The sequence below is a fragment of the Stegodyphus dumicola genome, chromosome 10 (genome assembly GCF_044657685.1).
Source record: "Stegodyphus dumicola isolate Sdum_Otavi_A_Nest chromosome 10, ASM4465768v1".
NCBI classification, from domain to species: Eukaryota; Metazoa; Arthropoda; class Arachnida; order Araneae; family Eresidae; genus Stegodyphus; species Stegodyphus dumicola.
This window is the reverse complement of record NC_140777.1, coordinates 166,493,053-166,510,989: the sequence shown is the minus strand read 5'-3', so window position 1 is coordinate 166,510,989 and position 17,937 is coordinate 166,493,053. Positions and strand designations below refer to the sequence as shown.

The following is a 17,937-nucleotide window of genomic DNA, read 5'->3' as shown; positions in this document are numbered from 1 at the left end:
GCAACTATGAAAAAACGAAATAAATAGGCGTAAAATGGACGAAATACGTTAGTCTAAACGCATAATTCATCTAATATCCTGTAAAATGTGTCGCTATTCCACTTGAGCCATGTTTATACATAAACTCAAACTGATAAACCATATTAAACTTTAAAAGAAACCTTTGTTTAAAAAATGTATTTGTAATATTTGGATCGTATTAACCGAACTGTTAATCGCAATGAGTGATGTATTTTTCATGTTTTCATATACAAATTAGAGGAATTTCTGCAGTTCGATAACAATATCCAAATGATAACATTAAGGGGCATTTACTGTATTTTACAATTTCTGATTAACAGGGGGGGGGATTAAACTCTTGGTTGACAGAATGACAGTTTGCATGATTTTCCTTTCAAGAAAATATGATTTTTTTTTTCATCTGGAATTGGATCATTATCCATTTTTTTTGGCGCATGGCTGTAATATTCTGTCACTAAATTCCAAATTCTTTAGAAGCAAATCTGGCTCCACTGTACCCGAGTAGTTAAAACTGTTGACTACTGCGTTGGCTTTTGTGATTTTTACTATGCAATCAGTTTTCCTTAGAAATTACTCCACGAAATCAAACCTACGTTATTTGGCCAATGTGCTTGGCCAAATAACCTAACCTAACATTTGAAGGAAATCAGCGTGAAACCAATTTTGAAAAATACATAAACAAATAAGTAAGTAAAATTTTAAAAAAATTCTGAAAGTTTTCAGATTTTATATGACATTCAAAACTGCGTCTTTTAACGTTTTGTGTGTTCACACTCAGGCCACATAATATTCAATTCAACAGCAATATCGCAAAATGTTTAAAAACAGAACATCTGTAGACAGTGTCGCGCGCAGGAGATAAAAACACTTTTCTTCTGTACGGTGTTGCCACTACTGGCTTTAAAATCGTTGAGTTTGTTAATCAAAAATTCCTTAAAATTTTCCAAAATATGGAAAAAATTCGAAATTCAAAATTCGGGGGTCCAGGTGCTCATGTTCGGGTGGAGGATTACGTTATTAAAAATTGGATGACTGTAGGTACCGTACTTTCTTCACAGTGCTAGAAACATGCATACATTCATGCAGCTTCTTCATTATTTAATTTCTTTAAATATAATACAGGTCGGTAATATTTGGTGGCAACAATTTAAAGAGTGATTCGCCGTTTATAGTGAAACGCCATAAAATGCCGTTTTGAGACTAATAGCCCTTCTGGCTCACCGCCCGCTCGGGTTAAAAATTTAGGTTATGTTAACTGAATACACACAGTACTGTAGGGGTATCACCTTCAGGGATGGGACGCCTTTGTGGAGGTCTTTCTCAGGAAACTAGATTATACTCATGTTACAGACAAGTGAAAAACCAAGAGAAGTACTCATGTAGCCCACTAGTTCGAAGAGGTTTGCAATTTTAGTCGAACTACCGGTATTGAGTGGTCACTCGTGGGGTTTTGGAAAAGCTAAGATTGATTTTTTAAAAAAAAAATATTTTTATTTATTTATTTAACCAAGATTAAACTAAATGTGTTCCACATTTTCAAAGCAACTGAATATGATTCTTACTTCGTTACTTGTTTACAGATCGTTACAGCTAGCTCAAGACAGGGATAAAAACTAAAGATAACTAAAGACAGCTTTAGTTTAGAAACTAAAGATAACTTCAGTAACTAATTAAAATAGAGATTTCTAAACTAAACTTTAGTTTAGAAAAATTAACCTTGATCGAAACTTAGTCTAGAGAAAATTGTTTGGCGCGTGTTGTCTTGCCTCTGTCGCCCCCCCCCCCGCTTGAAACAAGATTTTTCGTTGTTTCACTTTTCATGCGAGTCAGTTGCCTTTCGGAAAAACGGAAGATATAATTCTTTCGTTTGTCCAGTATTAACAACTAAGCTATTTAAAAGAAATAGATGCAATTCTAAAGAATATTATCTATTTACATTTTAATATGTTTAAGTAAAAATGCACTTAATTCATGATACATCTAATTATATAGAATTGCATTTTATATTTCCTTCAGTTTTTAAGTACACAAGAGATACAGAACATTCCTGTGTTACCCTAAATGTATTATGTACCTGTATTATCCTTTAAAATATTCCGTTATTCCACCTGGGACGTCTCTGCCCATAATCTCCACTTTCAAAGGGAAAAAAAGGCCCTTCTGGACGATCGGTAAAATCAACCCTTTCAGATTTTTCATTATTATTTTTTAAATTGGCGATGTTGGCGACATAAACAATTTCGAAAAAAATTAAAAACTGAAGACCATTTTGACACTAAATCCAGGTAGTCGTAAATTCTAATAAAAACTACCTGAAGTGGACTGAAGTTTAGCTTTCCTATTTTTTTTAGCCCAAAGGGCGTTGGCTCAGCAGGGCTATTAATTTCGTTTTGGCATTTTGCGTGGATTCACTATAAACAGCGAATCACTTTTTAAATTGTTGCCCCCAAATATTAGAGCCTGTATTATATTTAAAGAAATTAAATAATGCAGAATCTGCATGAATGCATGTATGGTTCTCGCATCGTGCGGGAAAAAAAAAGGGGGGGTTACTTAGAGACGTTAAACTCTGAATATCGTAGTTCTCTACCCGAATATGGATACCCGGAAACCCGAATTTAGAATTTCTTTTATTGTCTATTTCATATTTTGTAAAACTTGTCAAAACGAATTTTTGATTAGCAAACTCAACGATTTCAAATCAAGTAACGGTAACATTGTATTGAAAAAACACTTTTATCTCCAGCGCGCAAGACTATCTGTCGGAAATTCTAAAGATATGCTGTTTTTAAATATTTTTAGCCCAAATGCTCTCGAAATGTGTATGTGTAACGTAATGTAATATATACGAGTGTACTGCAACCCTCCTGGCCGATAATAATAGGCCTCGTGGTTAACGCAGCACAACCAACACAAACGTGTATATGTACGTAATTAAAAAAAAAAAAAAAAAAAAAAAAAAAAAAGCCCCTTTGAGAGTAATATAACACGTGAAAGCCTTTCTATTTTATTTTATTTATTTATTTATTTTTTAAATTATGGCGGGCACTAACCGATTATAGGCGTTGCCCCCTACTAAGGTCAGAAAAGGAGGTCGTTTTATTATGGGGCCGGCGGCCACCGTTACGTCCTATGAAGGCACAGACAATTTACATACATGCCTTCTCCGGGATTCGAAATCAGGCTCTTCGGTTACGGTTACGTTCCCGTCTGGACGGCAGGTTTCCTAAATTAATGTTTTGTTAAATTACTGCAAAGTACACGAGGACTATCTGCCTGAGAGAAGGGATGCCTTCGTGGAGGAGTTCCTAAGTGAAATTGGCTCAAACTGGGGAAAACTAAGAAAACACCCATGCCAGCCCGTTAGCCAGGACTCGAACTACCAGTGTTCAGCGACTTTAGCGCTCGGCAGCTGGTGGACCTCCTACGTTAAAATTTAACTGCTATGAATAGGAATGGCATAACTGTTAAGCATTGATAGGGGATGTTTACAGGCTACATTTAAAATGGTTTATTTTACTCTGACAAAAAATGAATAAAGTTTTTGGAACCTAAACAATGAGTAATAAAAAAGATGTAAAACCAATCCTTTTTATGCCAGTCATATTTTATGTTGATTTTACTTTCTTACTTATATCATTTTCTTCTTTCACATAATTTCAAAATTGAGCGTGAGTCATTGTAATGACAAATCAGAATTGCTTCAACTGCCTCCACTGCAAACTTGTTACTTTTATCCGATTCCTGAGGACCATTAATGAAAATATTCTCTGGAAATTTGCATCGTGGGCTAGAATGACAATTAGCTTAGCTTTCTTGGATATGATTTCCGATCAGTATGCTTTGTATCTGTAAGAAATTTAGCCATTTTCAAAGTAATCACACAGTTTTAAATAGTATTCTTTTTTTTTTCCTAATTAATCTTAGTTACCTTATGGCAACCCTAGCTACTATACGAAAACGTTGGAAACGAAAAGGTAGATGTAAGGAAATTCATGAATCACAAAGTTAGTTCACTTCAACTGCAGTGTTTTAAAAGGCAGATGCAAAGCTCATAAACAGTATCTATTTTTCCGCTTTGGCGCGTATCGAAAGATGCAAAGTCAACAGAATTTTATTCGTATTTTCTGTTATTATATTCAGACATGTCCTTTAGTTACTCGCTGGGAATTTAACTTTGCTCTTGCTGTTGCCTTTCACCCTAAAGAACTCGGATATATCTCTAACGAAATGAAAGAACTTTGTTTCTTTCTTCTTTTTTCCGGTTGGCTAGGTACAGTGGCTCCCAAAAGTGTTCGAACACTTATGATTTTCATTGAAATAGGGCTCTATCCATTAATCAAAAGTAAACTTTTTCAATGAGATTTTAATAATAAGATCTATAACATATTCATAACAAAATTACATGATTTTTAAAATAAAGCGAAACTTTATTTTTAAGAAATTAATAATAAAAAAATGACAAACATTTTATCTCACAAAAGTCTTTGTACACTGAAATATTTTTAGATAAAATCAAAATTAGAATTACAGTTCGCCGCTTTTTTTTAACTTTTGCAATGTGGTGACATTTAAAAAATCGCTTGCTTTAATTTTTTATTGTTTACTTCATAATATTCTATTTATTATTGAAAAATGGGTTGCAGTCGTAAAGAAATTACAAACAGCATTCGAATATTGATAATTTGTCACCACAGTAGAGTTAAATCAATTCGAAATATCGCTAAATTAGTTAACGTATCACATTCTACAGTGCAGTATGTGATAAAACGCTTTAAAGAAGAAAATCGGATTGAAAACAAGGTAAAAAAAGGTCGACCGAGAAAGTTAACTAAACGTGATGAGACTATTTAAACGTGATATACGAACTATTTAAACGTGATGAGAGATTTATTATTAGAAAATTTGTGAAAAACCCACATTTGAGTGCTGTAAAAGTTTCTGCAGAAATTAATGCAAAGTTTTCTACTTCAATTTCACCTTAAACTGTTCGACAAGTTCTCAGAGAAGCTGGATTACATGGGCGTTCACCCCGTAAAAAAATTTTGTTAGTGAGAAAAACAGAAAGCTTAGGCATTCGTTCGCAAAATCAGAGATAAATACACCCGAAACGTACTGGAATAATGTCCTATTCGCTGAGGAAAGCAAATTTAACATTTTTGGTTCCGATGGTCGAATAACTGTATGGAGAAGAAAAAATGAGGAACTTTATTCTAAGAACTTAGTTGGAACAGTTAAGCAAAGCGGTGGAGGTGTACTTGTGTGGGGGAAGGGCATAACAGCATCAGGACTAAGTAATTTGGTATTAATTGATGCATAATGAATCATTCTCTTTATTTAAATATTTTAAGAGACAATTTAAAATTATCAGCCCAAAATTTGGGTATTGGAAACAACTTTATTTTTATTCATGATAACGATTCTAAGTTCTCTCAACGTTCGCCTGTAGTGTCTCTACAATTGTCCACAGGTTTTGAAAACACCAACTCAGTCGCCAGATTTAAACCTCATAAAACACATTTGGAAAGAGCTAGAGGTTAAAGTACAAAAACACGACATCAAAACGAAAAGCGAACTCAAAACAGCCATGATGGAAGAATGGATGAACATTGATACAGAAATTACAAAAAAAATTAAAATCTGTTCCCAGACATTTAAAAGCTGTTGTGGATGCTAAAGGATATCCTACTAATATTAATTGAACGAAAAATGAAAATATTTAATAATATGTCAAGATTTTTTTGAAGTGTACGAAGACTTTTGTGAGATAAAATGTTTGTCATTTTTTGATTATTATTTCCTTAAAAATAAAGTTTCGCTTATTTTAAATATATTACATGTCATTTTGTTACGAATAGATTATAGTTTCTTATTATTAAAATCTGATTCAGAAAGTTTACTTTTAATTAATGGATAGAGCCCTATTTCAATGAAAATCATAAGTGTAAGAACACTTTTGGGAGCCACTTTTGGGATCAAGAGAAACAAAGTATTTTTAAATATTAAATTCAAAAATCTCGTTGTGATAGCCCTCGAGGCTTTGCCATAATCACACACACACACACAAAAATCTCGTGAAGAAAACTGGCTAACTAGCGGCTCAACCGTGGAAAAAAATTAAAGGCATTTCAAATAAAGTTATTAAAATTTTATTGCCTTTTTGCAAAACCTATTTGTGTGAATAAGGATTTTCTTCCATGCTGTATTTTAAAAATAAATACAGAACTAAATTAAAAGTGGATCCTAATTTACGGTTAAAACTAAGTGAAATAAAACCAGAAATAATGAAAATTATCTCTCTTAAATGGGCCCCAATTTCGCACTCAATTTTAGAATTTAATTATTATAACTTAAATTTTGATAATTAAAATGGAAACCCATTTTTAATCGAATATTTTTTATGCGTGCATATTTAATGCAAATAGCCAACAGGTTGTGCAAATGGCAAACTTTTTTTTCCTCCATTTGAGAAATTGAAAAATAATCAATGTAAAATGTAGTGGTGGAACTAAAGTTTTTCAATTTTTGTTTAGGGCCTACCAGCGGCCGAGCGGTAAAGACGCTGAACACTGGTAGTTCGGTCCGAGATTCGAATCCCACGAACGGGCTGGCTGCATAGGCGTTTTCGTGGTTTCCCCCATGTGTAACGTGTATACGAGCCAGTTTCCCTTAAGTCCTCCACAAAGGCATCCCTACCTTTAGGCAGATAGCCCTCGTGTGCTTTGTCATAATTAAATAATCCAATCCAATCAATTTTTGTTTAGATGGTACGCGTTAGACAAAAGGTTGAAAACTGCTGTTCTAACGTATAATATATAAAATTGTATTTGAATATATAAAATTGTAGTTAGTAGGGAAAAAATGAGTTATGATGTAGTTACACTGAGTTAACACTGAGTTATGATATCGGTGTTTGAAATGGTATTCAAAAGTGACATTTAAAATGTGTCGTGAGTGTGAAAATGCAGAAATAAAAGAGCTTTGGTGGATTTAATAAACTTGGTTCAATGTGGTTGATGGAAAAATTTGTTCCATGTGAATTAAATAGTGTAAGATATGAACCTCTTTCTCTCAATAGTTAATTATTCAATTGTAAGACAATTAAACTTTAAATATATATGCATATAGTACATGTAATGATTAATATTACATTGATTAATGTAAATAACTGATGATATGTGTATTAACATAGTGAATGTTCGCTTTTATGAAGTTCTAAGCATTACTTTAAATACCATTCATAAAACTTTTATCTCAGATATACAAACATGACAATATCAATTGAGTTTTCGTTTATTCTTTGGAATGTATGAAAGTTTAAATATTTTTTTTAATTTAATGTAGATTGGAGTAAAATATCTGTATCTTTCTTCATTTCAATCGGTAATATCTGTATGCTGGTAAAGGTACATATGTTCGTAAGAATTATACTGTGTCACATTTTTGACAATCTTCTTTCATTCATATTAGCTAATAAGAGAATTATTGAAGTTAGTAAAGTAATGAAAATCAACGCTATTGAAAGAAAACTCTAAAAGCATTTACATTTCCAGAAATATATCAAAGTTCCTTTTCTTAAAATCAGCAGGTGTATCGTAGTTTTTATTTCTATTTCATTAAAAGCTGAACTTGTAAAATAAAAATTTTCTATTAGTGTAAGGTAAACAAAAAGAAAATCAAGAGACAATCCGTATCATGAATGAAATTCAAGTCTTACATCGGATTAAAAAGAAATACTCTGAATCTAAATGTTTATGCCTATTTAGCACAAAATGCGTTTATTTGTGTTATAAATTTAACTAAAACCATTCTTATAACAGTATGTTGCCTTTAAACTGGGTAAAAGTGTTAAGTATATTTTCTGATGGTATTGATATACTTGTCAAAGAAGTTCTAGAAACCTCAAATGTCGAAAGAGCATATGATAAGAATCTCCTTTCCTATCGCTACATCAGTTACAGGTTAAGGGGTGGCTTGGATAAAGGAAATGTTTGTGCAAAAATATAGTCGTTCTATTTTGAAATGAGAAATAATTCGCTTTTTGTCAATTAAGGAAACTTGTGGTATTATTAAACAGAATGTTAGTGAAAGACATTGCGTTTGCATAGTGAATTATGAAGGTACTGAAAGGTAGTAAAGAAGGTGAATGAAAGAATTAATTTGAACAAATAAGGTAAGGCTATCATTAAAAGAAAAAACTGTTTAAAAGATGTATGTTAGAATTAAAAGTAAGATGTTAAAGTTTAAAAAGATGTAACAGAGTAAAACCAAAGAATACTGGTAATTCCTATCTGGAAAACAGTAATTTGAGTACGATATTGAAAAAGTTGGTTTTAAGAATTTCTTTATGCATGTGATGCAAAACAATTGCTAGTTTATCATGAGTGCTGACATAGATGCAATTAGTGCAGGAAAAATAGTAAAATTAGTATAGTCAGTGTCTCTAAAACATGAAAAAATAATAGTGTGAGCAGTGTAAATTCATTTGAAGTACTGAAATATGACATAGACTAAATATCAGAAAATGTAAGAAATATTTTGGTATGTGTGGATGAAACACTGAACGTGGTTGTAAAATTAGAAATGAAAATTATCAACACACTTGAAGGTAATCGGGATTTAAAACTAAATATGATGTTAGAAACTTTGAAGACCATAAAACTATATGAGAAAGAAATACATTTAGATATAAATGGTATTAAACTGTAAAGTTGTGAATGGAAATTTCTGAGTAAAATCTGTAGATGATCTATTATGATCGAGGAATAAAACAAGTATTATAAAAATTGTAAGGAAATATTTGAATATGGAGTAAATGAAAACAATCCATATCGTTAAAATGAATAAAAAGGGATAAAATGTTGGAATTACGAGTGATGAGACAGAAATAAAAACATTATAATAAATAAGTTAAGCAAGAATTAAGAAATATAAACACAGAAGGGAAATCATGAACGTAAGAAGAGCAATTAACAGTTATAGACTTAAGTTTTTTTTAAAAAATATTCGGTAATGTAAGGAAGATATTGTTAAACACGTGAAAGAAATTAGAAATTCTGTAGAAAATTTAGTAAAAGAACTAAGATCATGAAAAATAAACGTTTCTTTTTAAATACAATTTCATACCACTAAGCTAAAGTGTGTATAGAATACTAGAATGGTTTAATAAAAAGTAAATGAAGTTAAAATTCAGAATACATTAAACATTTTAACGTTAAAAAAAGTGTGAAATTGCATCTAAAATTAAGTAATGTAACAAATAAACAGCACGTGCGGGAACGTTTGTGAAATATAACGTATAAGTTAAAAATCAGGTATTCTGAAATTTATGAAAAGTATGAAAAAAAATAGTATGTGGAAATTAAATAAAATATTACAAATTAGAAACGTGTTAAGTATTAAAAAAATATGACAGTAAATGAATATGTTATTATGAAACAGAAAACCTGAGAAATAAGTTAAAGTTTCATGAAAAACTAGAAAGGATAAAAGTATCAGAATAAAATTGACTAATAAAAACAAATTATCTTGTAATTTCATTTTCATGACATGATGAACTATTATTAAAGGAAAGTCTTTTTTATATTTGTTTCTTTTACATTGTTTTCAGAGTCGCGCATTGAATAATTTTAACACCAGACGTAAAAATATATTTCTAAAACATATCATTCACTTTTTCATTAATAGAGGGCAGCATCGCTATACCATCAAAATTAAGATGCAGAAAATATTTCCCGTTGCCAATATAAAAAACTAACTTTAAATGAAAAGCAGGAGGTCTACAACTCAATCAGCAATCTACCAACACCTCAACTCCACTCGTGACCACGCCTCCTAGTGTGATGACGTTGCCTTTGGTCCCGCCCTCTGTGTGACGTCGTTGGCCACGCCCACACCGCGTGCAGGTGAACCCCCATTTTCTATCTACTAAAGCATATAAACTTCGATAATATTTTAAAAATAACTTTGGGTATGAAGAACGTAAGTGAGAGTCGTGGTAAATAAAGAGATATTACAGATTGAGCGTTTAAGTCCAAGATGTTTAATTCCGCAAAGGCGACGAAGATTTGCTTATATTTAGCTTTGAAAATCTAAAATTCTATGATTCTACGCTGCCCGGGAAGAGACAGATGGCCATCTTAAGTAATAATACGTAAATAATTCATAACGTGTCTGTATTTTGTTTCCTTCACCGTAGAAATTTGGTAACATTTTATGGCTTCTGTTATTAGTGTATTTGGAATGTTGCCTAAAATTGTTCCACTTGCTGGGTAAATTAGCTGCTTTGATTAGAAATTTTAGCATTAACAGAAGTCACGAGGATATAATAACCTGTTAAATTTGCTAAGCGGTCAATGTCCTTATAACGTGTTTCGTTTATTTCTTAAGTAACTCCTTATCACCATCAATGGTTCGGATAATAAAATATTCATAATAAACCAATCAGCTTCGATAAAGGTTTTCCCAGTCCTGCGGGACCAACATCCCTTTTACTCGCATAAAGGAGAAACGCTGAGTAAGTACTACATGACAATAATTTATGTTACTCTATTTATGACCAATTAGAATAGGTACAATCCACAAATTTAGTTACAGTAGATTTCCGATTAACGGAAAACGGCATCCACGGTTAGCTAAAGTCATAGTTATAAGAACTGAAGTTTAATAAGACGAAGAAAGGAAGATTAATCTACATTATAATTAACAGATAATAATAAATAATACACCCACATTTTACATCAGTATACTTTGAAAAATAAGTTAATTTTTTACGTAAATTCATCATTCAAGAAAGAAATACCTTTCAAATTAGAAGAGAAAAATTTTGCTTACATTATTTTTATGTTTCGATCGGGTTCTATATGAAATGGAAAATGCACAAGTACATATTTAATTTAAAGTTTGGATTTTTCCGGATTCAAATGGATAACGAATAACAGGTTTGGGTGGATGATTTAGCAAACACTTACGTATTTTAGGCTATATACTGTTGTAATAACAGCGCAACGACTGCCTTACCATCAAGCTTTACGTGAAATCTTTCTCCTTCGCTTGTCTGGCACTGCACACACTGTTCCAAATTTTTCTTTAAGTCGCTATTAACATGCAATATGTGCATGCTGTATTCCGGCTGTCCTGATATGGGTGCTTCTAAGAGCGCTGAAGGTGAACAACTGCATGAGCTGGCCAGTGCAGAAGGCTGATATGGGCACAATTGTCCTGAAAAAAATTTATAAGAACAAGCTTTAACGTAAACAGTGTAAAAAATGTACAAAATTTTCGTGTTTGGTTCTGTTTATAGTTATGGCATAGTACTCGATGTATGCCTTTGTGGAGAATATTCTAACGAAAAATGGCTCAAGAAAGTGGGGATAACAAGGAAAGCACTCATGCAGCCAGACCGAGTTACTAGCTTTCAACGACTTTACCGCTCGTTCGCTGGTGGCCTTTCGATTTGATAGGAAAAGAAATTATACGATGTAAAAGAGCAAAACAAAATAAGCAATGTTTTTGTATTAATAATACAGAGGAAAAGAAAAGAAAGACACGAATCTAGGCTTGTGTTTCACCTCAGTTACTTGGTTACTTAGAGTGAAACTTCAAACCAGCAACATTTGAGTTAATTTCATTTGAGCACGTGCGCCCACCTACCTAATGAAATCCATATTCAGCCCTCGAGGAGGGACGTGAAATAGCTTAGTAAATGAAGGGGTCCAAAAATTCACAGCTTGATTTAAGAATCAAACGCACACTTTACATTACGCTTATAAGACCGATTTTGCTGTATGCAGTGGCTGCATGGGCAACTGCAAATAAGACGGAGAGAATAAAAATAAGTGTGCTACAGAATAAAATACTCAGAGCTATTACAGATACACCGTGGTTTGTGCGAAATCAACAAATTAATGATGACCTGAAAATTCCCTGCATTCATGATCAAATTCTTGTCAATGCGCATAATTTCTTTGCAAATATTCAAAATTCACCATACAGCGCCATTAAAGCACTTACAAACTATGATTCTACCTAAGAAAGTATCGTGGAAAGACCGCGATCTATCCACTACAATCCAAAGTGGTGGTTGTGTACATACTCTACATATTTTTGCCATATCTACTAGTATTTAACCAAGAATTGTGTTTTGTGTTTATCTAGTATCAACTGTTTTTTGTGTCACTTAGGACTTTGTGTTTACCCAGAGTGGAACTGTTTTTGACAAAGCCTTAGGACTTGTGTTTCTTCATAAAATTTTTTAATTACTATATTTTTTAATTACATTACGTGAATAGTTCCTATCATTAAGATTGCGTTATCATCTGTTGTAACTGCTGTTTTTAAACTCATTTTATATTTTGGCATTTTTGGTAGAAATTTTGCTTCATTTGTATAATTTGTAATGGGAATTTTTAACTCGTTCCTCAAAAAGCGAAGTTAATCTTCAAATGGAACTGAAACCAGCGAAATCTGAATCTTTTTTTTACACCAAATAATGTAATAGTAATCCTTCGAAGGATCACGAAGGCTGTAGAGTAAAGACCGCTTTTTGTTGCCCGATAAGCTGCCCATAGAAGATATTAGAACCCTGAAAAAACTTTCAAATGCCTTGGCATCTGTAGAATTTTGTACAAGCACTTGAAATATTACAAACTATTATTGTATCACTACAGAACACAAATAAAAAAAATTAAATTGTTATCAAATTTTACTGTAATTAAGAGAAATAAAAATAAATGTTCACTTAATATTAAAAATTAAGGAAAACCGCCTAGGTGGTGCGATATTTTTGTAAAAAAAAAGTGTATCAATCTAGATGATAAACAGAAAAAAATAGATCTGGAGGAAAATACACATCAGGGGGAGTCTGGTCTCCATATATTTCTCTGGATGGTTTGTCGTCACTGGCAGCTGCTTACACCAGCTGTGTTGTGAACAGATTATTATGAACATAGGTCATATTATATGATTGGCAATATCCTAGAATGAAAAACATACGTAATATATATATATATATATATATATATTCATTATAAAGACTGTGTCAGTCACTTTCGACAGTTCTTCAAGACCATATTCCCTACCTTCAAATAGAAAAATCCATCGAAACTCCTAATTTAATTAAATAAACTTTAATAGAGTGACAACAGTTTTTAACTTAAAACACAAAAATTGATTTAGATGTTGAAACTTCGAGAACGTTCAAGAAATAAGGTAAAAGTGGAGACACCATTGTCCTCCTGTACTGCATGTTTGCTAATCAGATGAAAAGCGACGAGAGATAAAAGTCACACCGTGCAAAAAAGAAAAAATATAATATAAAATATAAAAAAGAAATTCAGCAGTCAAAATTAGATTACGAAGTTGCGATCTTTAAGCACATGAGAAGGAAAAGATCCGATCCAATCATCTTGTGGAATGATTTGGTAACTAAGAACTTCTGAAAAATTTGCATCATTACAGTTTTGAAGAAACGCTTGCTTAGTTATTATGTATTCCACATAAATAATCGGTCGAGTTTCAAGTCATCGTTTATCAGTTCGTTTCTCTCATATTATTTTTCCATGCTACATGAATTTTGTGGATTTCTGCATTTGAGTCCGACAGCCAGGCTGCACAAACATACATAGAAGTGGCCTCGTAATACGTAGATGTAGTATTGACTTTTTTTTTTGAAGAACCGTGCAAAAAATTTCTCTAGGACTGTAGAAAGATGGCTGAAGATGGCAATCTTATGATGTACGAATAATTCTCTAACTGAAATGTGAGCATAAATATTAAAGTACGTTGCACATTATCTATCGAGCAATAACAAAAAAAAAAAAAAAAAAAAAAAAGGGAAAAAAGGAAAAGAGAAAAAAAGAGCATTTTCGTCGCACTACAGATTACCATAGATATTTTAATAACTATACCAGATTTTTAGAAAGAAACTTTAATTTATTAAAATGAATAACACATGCAGGATATGTATTTCACTGATTAATATTTAACGAAAGAGAAACAAACATACGCTGTTTACTGAAAGAAAAGCTGGGTAAATTTGTTCTTTGAGTTTTAAGTCAAAATATACATTTTCAGATTGAGTGAAACATATGAAAACGAATTTTAGAAACAAGCTTTGATTCGAAGAAATAATGGTATTTAAAATGAAATATAAACCGACACTAAATGCTTAGCAAATTTTATTGTCAAATTACTGACCACCAATTCTTTCGTCACTTTCTGTAGTATAAAATTTTGGAAATCGCTTCTCTTACAGTAAAATCTGGTAATGTACAGGAATTTTCATTAATATAACTGCATTGTCTCCTTGAGGCAAAGTGGTGGCTTTAAAGTATATGTTAGATATTTGTTGTTTAGATTGTACTTCGCTGCCCAATGCGTTTCTGGTTTTTTTCGGAACTTTGATTTGTGTTATAAGTGAAGACTCTACACTTAACTTAGAGTTTGGAGACAGTTTAAGAAAATTTAAAAACTTATCTCTACTTTTCTGCCCTCTAACAAATAGGTGTTCTTAAACCAACATGGAGTTTCAATTGACATACAACTAGCAATTCAAGAGTTTTGGAAGCCTTTTACGAAAAATGAAGTTAAGCTAGACATAAAACAGAGCTTCCTTTCATTCAGGAATTTGTTTAATGCTAAATGGAGTGATTAATCAATAAATTCTCTTTTATAGCAGTACAGATTATTATTAAACTCTTCCAAGTATAAATTGGGATTTCAAATAGAATTTTATATATTTACTTTGCGTGCCAAATTCACCATTTTATTTGAGAAATGCTAATTTTTATTGAAATGATGATTGGCAATGCCAAGAATCTTCAATAGTATTCAAATTTTCTAGACTAGCACTTCAAATAAAGCTAAAAGCAAGCATAAATATTTTACACAAAATTTACCTCTCGACATCACTTTCAACATCAAATATTCTCGAAATCTTTAACCAGGGGAGAAAATGTCCCATATGCCAAAAAATAATAGCTTTTATTTCAGAGTATTTCATTTGCTGTAGAAAGACACAGTTTTATTTTTTAAAATAAATCAAACGGTTAGTCGGAATATTTAAGTAACTGTGCTAGGAATGGCTGTGTATACAAAAGGAATTAAACGAATGTTTAATTCATTTTATATACTTACTTAATAATAACAAATTATTTAATTTAATATTTTTTGTAATGAGTGAAAACTAAATATAACTACAAAAATACTAAAACAAATAGAAAGGAAACCGTATTTTTCCAGTTCCAATACTAATAATGTCCGAGTTAGGACTAATTTCTTTCAATTAAGTGATAATTTAGTTTCTTTGTGTGTAATATTTATGAACAATTAAATTCTTGAGTTTCTGGACAGTTTAAAATTTTTTGTCTCGCAAGACATTAAAAATAGCAATACAATATAACAGTTTTCTTCAAATATTTAAGTAATCACAAATTAAAAGCTTCATTTAGGGCATAACATTTCTTTTTAGAAATTAGAGACATTTGCGTAATTAAAATGGGTCTTTCATTTGGAGCATTTAACAAGGTTCAGTATTTGAAGTCGAAGCTTTATCACTTGTACACTATACAGAAATAACTAGTTCAGTGTCGTGTTGCCAGACTCTTAACAGCTGCTCAACTATATATTATCAAAATGGACATTAATTTAGATTACAGCTCCGCTATATTGTAAGTTAATAATTGCGAATTGTAAGATCTTGGATCATATGAGCCCAGTTTTCTATACAGGGTGATTCTAAATTGTTACAAATTAAGAATAATATTACTAAGTGAATATTATCAACCTACTCCAACGGCAACGCTGAATGCCGAGATTAGCATGAAACGTTCATGCTGTGTTCCGGCAGTCAGAACATCGTGTCCCATAGAAGGGTGCTTCAAGTAGAATGAGCGCAGAACAGTATGTCCAGGAGGGCAGGATAGAAGATGGCAAAGGGGAAAAATTGATACTTTGATTGGATTGGATTATTTAATTATGGCAAAGCACACGAGGGCTATCTGCCTAAAGTGTGGGATGCCTTCGTGAAGGACTTTCTAAGCGAACTGGCTCGTATACACGTTACACATGGGGAAAACCACGAAAACGCCCATGCAGCCAGCCCGTTCGCAAGATTCGAACCTCGGACCGAACTACCAGTGTTCAGAGTCTTTACCGCTCGGCCGCTGGTGGGCTTGATACTTTGATATCAATGTATTCAGCCATTCATTAGATAATTAACTTGTTGCGATCGTTTACGAGGTTGACATCTTGCGAATCAAAGCTGTGCATTTGATTGTTTGCCTTCAAAGTGAGCACGAAGTAACACTGGAATGCCAAGTTTTCGGTTTTTTCCTTTTTGTGCACTTTCTGTGAGTTTTTCATTAAACTTACTGAGCACCTTTTGGTCTCATTCATTCGCTTTTCAATACTATTTTTTTTTTCTTTCTTTGAGAACACACAGACTCCCCTTGCACCACATATGTACAACACGGGGCTTACAGAAGTAAGTTAATTAGAACATTAAAGGTTACATGTATAAATAAACATTAAAAATTACATGCATAAATAAAGCGAACAAAAGCAGAGAACAGCAGTCTGGACTTCACGAAAACAGATAAGTTCACTGGCCAAATCACTCCGAACATTTTCAAATCGTTCTGTAAGCATAATCTAGGGCCATCAAATGTAGGGCACGAGAAAATCGAATGCTCCACATCCTGAGGAACTCTTTTTGAACATTTACATAAATTGTTTGATCGTAGATTAAAACGAAACATATAACTTGCAAATTTACCGTGACCAGATAAAAACTGAGACACTTTAAAATTTAACGAGAGGAAAGACTCGGAATTCAGTCTATGGTAAATAGAAGGACGGAACGTTTTGGTGACTTCAGCATTACAAGATGAAATGTATTCCTTATTACACATAGCTAAAAGCTTTTTATAACGAAAGGACTTCCAATAGCTCTTTGGAATGCTAATGTTGATATCAGTGGATAAGTTTAAGGCATCTTTAGGTAAGAAATTAGCTCTTTCATTTCCGTAGAAACCATGATGAGCACGCACATAAGCAAAGCAGATACCAATACCTCTAATTCTAAGTGAACTAACAGTTACTAGGGTTTCGATAACCAATTTATCGCAGCTGGTAATACTGTTCAAAAGTTGAAGAGAAGAAAGAGAATCAGAACAAATAAGGTACTTTGAGGATGTTGTCCCATAATCCTGGATCCATTTGACGGCAAGATAAATGCACAGAAGTTCTGCTTGAAAAACTGTACATTCATTCCGTATACGGTGAATTCCGTATTCCGTATTCCAATACTGTTGTAAGATCAGGTTGGAATTCCAATATTCCTCTTTTCTGCCTCTCAGAGCGGAATGCGACCCAAAGTTCTATGGTAATTATTGCTCATCTGGATGAGTACTATAATCCCTCCTAATTTGTAAACACTATTTAGAATCACCCTGTATAATCAGACAGACAAAAGGTAGATTAGTGTTTCTAATGAAATGCAAAATTTTACAAGCAGCTCATTTATCCTATATATTAAAACAAAATGGAAAACTTTATGTACGATTACCCGATCATATCTTATTATGTAAATGATTCATGATGTGTTATCGCTCTTAAGAGCACTGTGTGTGTTTAGAAGAATGTCATTATGTGTCGAATTCAGCTCTCTGTGCCTTAGACATGGAGATGCAGGGGTATAAATCAGATTTCTGAAATTTAAGATGTACATTTTACATGAAGTCAGTGAGAACGGAGGTATTTTAGAATACCATAGTCCCTCGTATTACTAGTTTTTCTGACTTGCAATTTAACTATAAAGCCTATATTTTAATAAGTGGATAATCATTCACATAAATTGATTTCTATTTCCACTTTACAGCTGTGCATAGCTTCTTTTTTTATCGTATATTGTAGGCA

General features: G+C 32.4%; 1 long non-coding RNA gene across 1 annotated transcript in view; it reads right to left on the bottom strand.

Moving 5' to 3' along the window:
* LOC146995193 (uncharacterized) overlaps positions 1–11,219 on the bottom strand; it is a 169,279-nt gene extending 158,060 nt beyond the window's left edge. The window contains exon 1 of the long non-coding RNA XR_015043632.1: positions 11,041–11,219. This is a non-coding gene — a long non-coding RNA (uncharacterized LOC146995193). The remainder of the gene's footprint in view (positions 1–11,040) is intronic.
* Positions 11,220–17,937: the final 6,718 nt, after the last annotated feature.